A 9,828-nucleotide genomic window follows, 5' to 3' on the forward strand; every position below is an offset into this window, starting at 1 on the left:
GAGGGTCCCATCAGTAACATGGTTAACCTGACAGTCACTGGTAAGCTGAGTGTGTGGAGTTAGTGTTGATGAAGCTGTGTGTAAATGGATGAAATGCTGTAGTTTGTCTCTGTGTTGAGGTGGATCAGTGATCCTGCAGAGTCCTGTCCTCCCTGTGATGGAGGGAGATGACGTCACTCTGCTCTGTAAAACAAAGACCACTCCCTCCAACCTCCCAGCTGCTTTCTATAAAGATGGCTCCCTCATCAGGAAGCAGCCTACAGGTCACATGACCATCCAGCATGTTTCCAGGTCTGATGAAGGCCTCTACAAGTGTGACATCAGCGGTCATGGAGAGTCTCCATCCAGCTGGATCACTGTCACAGGTGACACACTCACCTGTCTGTGTTTCTGCAGCTTTCAACATTCACAATGTGACGACAACTTAATGACTGTGTTTGCTTTATTTTAGGGGAACACACCACCACACCTCCACCTACATCCACACCTCCTCTTGTTCTCTCTGTGTTGTCATGTGTTGGATCAGTCTGTGTTGTGGTTCTACTGGTGTTACTGGTTCTGCTGGTGAGACGATGTTTTCACAGGAAACCAGAAGGTGAGACTTGTATAACTGCAATATAGATGTGTGAGTTATGTAAAATATATGTTCATATTCATTTATATACATTATCTACATATATATATATATATATATATATATATATATTCTCACACAACTAACTCTCATTTTTACACATTAAAAATGTATAGGTAGGGGAGACCGGGGATAGTTGTAACATTTTGACATGTCTGTCTGTAGCTTGGAGCTCTTTTAAGGTAGTGGATTCAAAATGTAATGCAAAGTATTTACATGTCTCTGCTATTAAATAGTGCAGCTATTTTCTCTGCAGCACAATTACCCATTGCATGGTATGGTCTCAAACACAAAGAGTGAAATGTTACAATTAACCCCATAGTCTGGGTTAGTTGTAACATGTCCTGGGGTGAAATGTAACACAATGAAATAAGGGTACTAACAAAACATTAACATGTAATCTTTGTTTATTCAACACATGAATGCACTTAGAGCCATTTATGTAGCTGTGTGTGTGTGACAGAATGCAGAAATCTAGCTTTTGAACATATTCCAACCCCCCAAAAAAGACAAGTTATGGAATTTTCAACAACTGAATATTTCATTAATTTTGGTTGGTCTTCCTTGAGTTTGGCCTCATTGGCTCAGTGGGCATTATAACCTACAACTCTTGCAACAACTTTTGAACATAACAATGAAGCTGAAAAAATGTAGTTGTTCACCAGCATCGCAATTCCATTACTTTCTATCATGGCTTACCTTGGTGTGGTTTGCAAAGTGCTTCAGAAAGATGAGGAAATCTGTTTCTTGCACCCATCCTGATTTATTTCCACTACCAATACTTCCTACTGGTCCATCTCTGACACAGTGCTCTGCATAATGTATGTGTGGGAACACAAACAGTGGTTGTGTTGCCAGTGGCATTAACCGCATATACAAAGGTGACCAGTGAACCTCTCTCTGCTGATGTCGTTGCCCCAACTTGTTTAATATAAGTTAAAGTAATAGTGTGGTAAGTTGTAACATCTGCATTATTGTTACAACTAACCCAGACTGTTGCTGTTACAACTGACCCAGACTCCTATAGCCATGAACTAGCTAAGATTACAGCCACCGGCTAAAACATTAGCACTAAAGACCTACACAGAATATATCCCCATAGACATACAAATAATATAATTTAAGTTTGATGAGTTTAACTGCAAAGCAGATAATGCTATTAGAAATTGAAATGAAGTAGAAAAACTTACTTTTTGGCATACAAATGACTTTTTTTCGTGTTAAATTGTCTGTGTTTGACAAAATGTGCTGATTTTTCACATGTGATAGCAAAACTGAATTGGGCATGCACAGGATGAATCACATCATTTGAAACGTAGCCCTGATTGGAGAAATTGGAAGTGTTACAACTGACCCACGTTACAACTATCCCCGGTCTCCCCTATGGTTCTTTTTCAGTTTTGTTATGTTAAGGTTCCATTTTGACTCTTTACAATAACATATTTCACTGTTAAATTTGAAACACTTCATAAGATCACTATGACCCTGCAGAAGATGACAACATGCACAGAGATACAACAATATCAAACCATCAACAACAGCCAAAAAGAGGTAATATTGGTTGTGTATGTACAAATATGATTTAGAAATTAAAAACATGCCTGACATTTTTAAATTCCGAGGAGATTTGTCAATATACTATAATATGCTGATTGTGAGTGAATTTCTAACTGCTCCAACATAACAAAAACAGTCCAAGTTCAAGCTCACGGACTCCAATTAGCTGAGGTGAAACCTATTACACAGCTAGCAGTTCGGGCACCTCTGTCCTGAGCCACATGTCAGCCAAAGAGGCTACATCCCTAATATTGCATGCATAAGTATTAATTAAAATCCAGTAGCTCTTTAGTTTTGTAGTTTACACAGTCGCTTGGCAATCGAAAAGTTCAGTTAAGCTTAAAATAAAAATAAAATAAAATAAAAAAATTCCCTTTCCAACTCTGTCAAATCAAAACATATGATAGCAGCGCCACAAGCTAGGGTGACATCTTGTGAGCAGGCAAGTGTAGTTTGGTCTACCATAGTTTAAACAGGTTAAATGTAGATATATTAACCATACATCTTAAAAATGTGATTTGTTTAATATAAAGCCTCATGCATCTTGATTAAGTTTGGTTTGTTAAGCCTGTTAACTCACTCTGTGCTTACTGAGCAATGTTCTTTGTGTGCTGGTCTCTGTGTTTGCTGTCTGTGGTTAACAGATGTTAACACCTATGCTGTTGTACCATTTCCTGCTTATAATAAAAAACAAACGAACAAACATTTTAAGCATTTGTAAACTCATTTAAAGAGTGTTAGAAACATATAATAGTTAAACACATCAAGTGAACTTAATCACAACAGAAAGTGCCAGTTATGGACAAATCATCATCCAAGACAAGAAAACCACATCAAAGATGAGCGTTACAGCTGCTCTTCTCTGTCTCATGTCTGCTGTCTGTCTGACCCAGTAAGCAGCCTAGAAGCCACATTTAAATAACCTGCAGGAGATCCAGGACAGATTTACTGAGTGAAGTTTTTTTTTTTTTTTTTTTTTTTTTTACAGAAGTTGATACAGGAATGAGCATCTTTAACTCCTGTTTAGAAACTCAGACCTCAGTTTATCAATATTCTTCTGCATGATAAACAAAACAAAAACAGAAGAAAAGATGAAGCAATTATAATAAAGGTATTTTGCAGAGCCACTGAAGGACAGGGACTGATTGAAGATTTTATGCTAACGTGAACAGAGGAAAACGGACCATGAATCTTTCTGGTCTCAGATCTATCCTGATCAAGATGGCCACATCTTTTGGCACAGCAACTTGTAACTGTCTTTTTGTCACTGAGCTCTAAATAAACGAATTGTTTTGATGGAAAAAAAAAAATCAAAACTCTAGCTTCTAAGAAATTCAGAAATATTTAGACCTAACAACATTTAAGATACAAGCATCATCATAATTACCCTTAAATCCACCACATCTAGATCCACCACCCTTTGCTTGGTTTTCAACACACTATTTCTGTGTTGAATCTATAATTCAGACTGTCCAGACTGCCATTGTCTCCCTGATGTTCACTTGTCCATTTGTCTGCAACCATATAACACTATTTTAAGCTATTTCAGTCCCTTGTCCAAGAAGCTGCTGCCCACTGTAGCATGATACCATCTATCTGAAAGTTTACCATCACTGAAGAGATGCCCAGATTCAATTCAGTTCACTTTTATTCATATAGCACCAATGTAACAAACATAATTGCCTCTGGGAGCTTTATGTTGTATGAAATATAGGATGTTCAAGAAATATAATATAAGAAATATTAGAAAGAAACCCCCCCCAAACCATATGAAGCCCTATGAGCAAGCCCTAGGTAACAGGAAGAACCCTCCAGCAGAATCAGGCTCAGGGAGGGGCGGCCATTTGTCAAGATCGGTTGAACTAATCTTAAAACAAGAGATTGTGTCCGTCTCCTGAAGCAAAGCTGGAACGTGGTTCTGGGGAACAGGGGCCACAAGTCAGCCAAGACAGGCAGACAGCAGCCCAGATGTGTCTGCTGTCTGGTTTTGACCCACATACAGGTTGTTGACTGGGTGAATATGTTGCTAACATGGAGTGTATGAAGAGACAACTGTAAGTCAATGGGTCCTTTTGTCTACTTAAAGGTCTGTGTCAAACCACAGCAGCTACTTCCTGTTATATTTAGTCTGTTCTTGTAGTCTGAAGCTGAAGAGACTTTTACCGCAGAGAGTTCTGGTTTGGCCAATGGCAGTGTTAATGTTGTGAGAACATGTTTGCTTGGTGCTCTGCGGTGAAGTGTGTCAGACGGCACTTAAAGAAGGTGGCATCTTTGTGGCTGTTCTTCTTCACACAAACACCTACCAGTTCTATGTAATCATTTCATGTTTCTCAGCAGAGGCTTAAAGGAGTGGAAAAAACTGCTGCTAGTCACAAAAGTGATAAGTTAATGTCTGCATAATGAACATTTAAGTGTAAAGTGTAATCGTATAACAGCGCTGTTGCTGCTGCATTTTCTGTAATTTGTGTTTGCTTTTTTATCTACAGAAATTGGTCCAGCTGTAATCCACTCAGCAACAAGAATTGAAGATGTTTGTTATGAACACATAATCATCACACCAAAGATGAAAAGAGGTACAGCTGCTCTTTATATTCGACACATGTTTTTCTGGTCTCCATGCAAAGATCATCTAACAAGATCTTGACTAAAGCTTGAATTTCAAATTTATTGGTATAATTCGTGAACAATTTTTTGCCCTTAAACAGAAATGAAATCAGGATTTCATTCAAGTGGGTCAAAAGCTGGAAATAAGCAGAGGAAATTAGATTGAAATGTGGAAATTACAGCATAGCACAATAGATTTGCTAAGTGGAAGCATCCATTTCCCCCTTCAAGCATGGCATTTTAAATGTAATCATTTTAAACAAGTTGCTGAATCAGACTTGTTACAAATTTTAACCAAACAAAAACCCAATAATAGCATTGTCTCAATCCTGATATTTTAGTAAACTTTGCTGCAGTACACCATGAACATTACTTATGTGAGGCTCAGTAACATTTGCCACACAGTGGAAAAAGAGAGTTTAGGACACATAAACAGACTGAAATAAATCTACTGCTGTTACTGTACTGAAGCATCGCTGCTTACTTTTACACATAACTGTAGTATTTGACCCAGTAGATCTGAACATTTTTATCAGCTGCTGGTTTCATTCACATATTTAAGAAATAAGCTTTTTGATCAACATAGTTAACATCTCATCTACAGCTTGCTGTTGCTGTGGTGCACCACAAGGTTCAGTGTCGGGTCCTTTTTTTTCTCTATGTGCACTTAACTAGGTCAAATTTAACACACTTATGCCTTGCTTCACCACTGTGCACCACTGCTCACCTTTGTTCTCAGAAATCTCGCTGCTCGCCCACCCAATGAACACAATAGAGGAAGTGTTTTTTCTTCTGGCACAGAAGAGCAAAACACTTCCTACTAGTTAGCTCCATATTTTCCATAAATGTTTTGCTGGGTGTGTCAATCCACCCAGTTTCTTGTTGCTTCTCCTGGTCATTTGCAAGGTGGAGCTTATCCCAGCTGTAAAGGTGAGAGGTGGGATACAACTTTCTACAGGTCACCAGTTTATGACAGGATATTCTTGAATGAGGCCAAATCTTGCAACAAAATCACCAAATAAGCAGCAATAATTGGGTGAACAAAAAGCAAATATTTAACATTTTCAATGTAATTTAAAGCAGTTTAGTTAATGAGAGAATTGTGGATTTCAGGTTGAAGTTTTTTTTTAAATTTAGTCTAACCTACAGAGCTTGTAATCATGTTTCCTGTTGCTTGAACTGTGTGTGTTTGTGTTCAGACTTTAAACCAGAGCCAGATGTCGTCTACTCTTCACTGAAGTAGTCCACCAGTCCAACCACTGACATCCAGCTGCTGGTCTCTAACTGGGTCACCACTAGCACCTTAGACCAGAGAACATCCACATGCTCACAAAGATTTTTTTATGTTGCATTTTTTCACTCTTTTATTATTCAAAAAATTCAGAAATGATACTTTTAACTGGCCCAAAATCATCAGTGCTAATATGAATGTGTTTTATAGACATAGCATCTTCACTGTTATCTATATTAAAAATATGAGACTAATACGAGACTAATATGAGAAATACCTTGTGTTTGTTCCCACAGCAAACATGTGTTTCTCTGCAGGATTAAGAACCCTTTGTTCTCTTGTGTTTCTCACGTGGTTCTGTGGGTTTCACCAAGATGTAAGATGGAAAATTTGACTTGTTCCGGTTTGGTTGGTTGTGGCTAACCAATGCAGAAATTTTTCACTGCAGAGAAGAAGAAGAGGAGGGAAAAAAAAACATTAAATATAAAATTAAATTAAAGAGTTCTTACCTTGATGTTCTAATTCACACTGAAACAGCTGAGTGTTCAATATTAAGAAAAATGATAATAATAACAACAATAACAATAACCTAAACATTATTTGGCAACAGATTCTTAAATGCAATTTTTTACAATGAATATTTACTACAAAACTCAAATTTGGGTCTTTTTTCTACTGAAAAAAACAAGTACATTTCAACCTTCTACTTAACCTTCGAGTTAACTTGGACTACAAGGTACTTTGTTTTGATAAACACATTTATTTTCTCCCTCATTCTTGGATGGATTTAGTGTATTGCACTTAGTACTTTATCTCCAAACACTTTAAGTACTTAAACTAAAAGCCAGTGAACATGTAACTCAGATGGAACTTCCTTCTGGATCACCTCTGCTGAGCCAACTCAGAGCTGACACTTGAAAAGTCATGTTTCATAAAGTTGTATTTGCTGCCATCTAGTGTTTAAACGTACTTCAGCATACAAGTCAAGTAATTTGACTTAAATGGCCTTGAACAGTTTGGTGGTGTTCTCAATTGGTGTTTGCTCTCTCTGTGTCACTTCATGTTCCTTTTACAACACACAGTTTTGTGCTGCTTATCTGTGTAGCTGTTTAATTAAAAAACTTTAGGAACCGACTTATTCCATAGTGTAATCTTCACATGCTTTATTTAAAACAGACTCTGCAAAATCACTTGCTAGTTAAATTAGCAAAAAGCAAGTATTCCTTTGGGTTTGCTACAGCTTAGCAGGTGGTGTAGGTCGCCATGTAATTGGAAGATTGGCGGTTCAATGGCTGACTGCAACAAGCGTTCTGTTTTTAAGATTTTGTTGAACTATGTGGTTTCATCGCTTTTAGGCAGCTGAGCTAACCATATTGTTAACATCTACGCAGCTATGTTAGCTCTACTAACAGGAAATCACTTCACTGTCAGATGTTTAATGAATACCGACTAAAAATGGAAAAAGAAAGAAGGTTTTATTTCATTTTTGCTGAGCATACCAACAAATCTGAACCAGTTTGATACAAGATACTCTCTCTCACACACACACACACACACACTTGTTTTCCACTAACACAAAGCTGCTGAAAATTTGATGAATAATCAGAATATCAAATAAAAAGTTTCAATTTAACAATCTTATTAAGGAAAAATTCTTTCTGAGACTCACTTCACTCAGTGACTTCATAGATTCCTTGAGACCTTTTCAGAACAAACAGTCACAGTAATCAGTGACTCATCTGCTGTTTTTTTTTTTTTTAGCTTTATGCTGAAACTTATTTTGAGCAGCCACATTTCCCACATGAGCCTTCAAAGTTTCCCAGAATGCATTGTTTTAACCTGGACTTGTTTCTGTTCCTCACAGATGGTTCAGTTTATTCAAACATTGAAACTGTGACAAAGATTTTGTCTGCAGGTTGTGACGGTTGGAGTAAGTGGTCTAAAATGTATTAATGTAGTTGTAACTCTTTTGCACAACTCATATTAAGTTTTTTTAGCCTTCACGATTCATAACTTATAATTTGATGATGTGATGAGGAAATCAATGGTAAGTGGGTTCTTTTTGTATTCATGTTGTATGAATATGGGATCATACCTGTTGGATTTATGATGAATGCTTTGTTTTTTTTTGTTTTTTTACTTGAAATTAATATATATTTTGAACATTCACTCGTGAGGATTTTTTTTTGTATTATGTGTAAGGGGTTACAGAAAGCCTCTGCTTGCTTGACTTCTATCTAAACACGTTGTACATGACATTTTACAACAGGTTTGTGAGCTTTGACTTTTATTCATTGGACCAAGTTTATCTCAATTCACAGACAGATAACTTCCCACTACACAGAGTGTGTTGCGAGATTGCCTCTACATATCTATCTGTTTTACTCAAACACGTTCAATTCCTATTGGTTTGTAAATGTAATGCTTGTCAAATATGTGTATGCAAAGCTGGAGAATACAGGAATGTGGTTGCTAAGATGTTGCTATGATATCACACAGGTGGAGGGTTTGTTGTTTTAAGTGCATATTGTTTTCAGGGGGTTTCAGGAATCCTTCAGAGCAACAATAAGAGTTTAAATGACGTCTTTCAGCCTTTTAGGTAATCCAAAACACATCATATCAAATGGATTCAGTGTGTTTTAAGTTACAGTTATATGATGCCTCCTCCATCATGCCTCTATTTTATTATGGCACATTTATAGTTAGTTAGCTAAACTTCCCTCTAACATGACTTCCTCTTTCTTCAACACTTACAAGGATGTCAAGCAAGTAGCTCAAAGACAGATCTTTTATCATAATCAGAGACTTCATTTAAACCTTGAATTTAATCTAAGTCAGGTTTATGAAACTCAGATTCTCACTAGAAATGCTAAAAGACTCCAAGCAAACTAGATTGTCACAGTGAGATAACAGAGGAATGTTTGCTTTACTGATCAGCTTTGCTGTTTTTCTGCTTTTGTTTTTGTGTCTGGAGGAGAGATTTAGAAACCAAAGAAAGAGTGTTTGTCTCTGAAAAAGAGAATCAGCCTGGTTTAATGTTTCACAAAGAAATGACAAATACAAATCAAGTTTTTATGTCTAAAAAATATGGAGGATTTACGCTTTATATTACAGTGTTAGACTAAAATCAGTGTTTTAGAAGGTTTATAACTATTAAAATAACTTTTAACTTTATTATGAAAAAGTAATCATATTAAACAAACATAAATTATGAGTTACTCTTTTTACCATGACATGTACTGTGGTCTCCTATGTCCTGCACTCTGCTGTTTTTACGGAATCATAAAGCGCTTACCTTTTGTAAAGTCTTGAGTAGTTATTTATTTATTTATTTATTTTAATACGGCTCACTCGTCATGCAGTATTTCTAAAATCCACCAGGTGGTGTTGCAGCACCCTCAGCACCCTCCGGCTTCTGCATCCTTAAATAAAATGTATTCCTATTTTATTTCCACAGCCAGAGGTGGGTAGTAACGAGCTACATTTACTCCGTTACATTTACTTGAGTAAGTTTTTGAAAAAAATGTACTTTTTAAGTACCTTTTTTGCACGATACTTTTTACTTTTACTTGAGTACATTTATGAAGAAGAAACGGTACTTTTACTCCGCTACATTTGCAAAATTCGACTCGTTACTTTAAAAAAAAAATTAGTTTAACACATTAGATAACATGCCGTCAGTGGAGTTTCCGGTAACTTTTTTACCATGAGATGTGGCCATACAGTCACATGACCAGTTTGAAGCCGTGGCGGGCAGAGCGGCCCAAGCGTTTCAAAGTAGCAACACACGGAAAGAAGAAAT

At 36.8% G+C, this 9,828-nt stretch overlaps 1 long non-coding RNA gene across 1 annotated transcript; it reads left to right on the top strand.

The window, feature by feature from the left end:
- Positions 1-495: 495 nt before the first annotated feature.
- On the top strand, positions 496-8,067 carry LOC120437542. The gene is made up of 4 exons (XR_005611215.1): positions 496-595; positions 2,108-2,185; positions 4,678-4,764; positions 5,995-8,067. It is a non-coding gene; the product is annotated as an uncharacterized LOC120437542 (long non-coding RNA).
- Positions 8,068-9,828: the final 1,761 nt, after the last annotated feature.

Source organism: Oreochromis aureus, linkage group 3 (genome assembly GCF_013358895.1).
Source record: "Oreochromis aureus strain Israel breed Guangdong linkage group 3, ZZ_aureus, whole genome shotgun sequence".
Classification (NCBI taxonomy): Eukaryota; Metazoa; Chordata; class Actinopteri; order Cichliformes; family Cichlidae; genus Oreochromis; species Oreochromis aureus.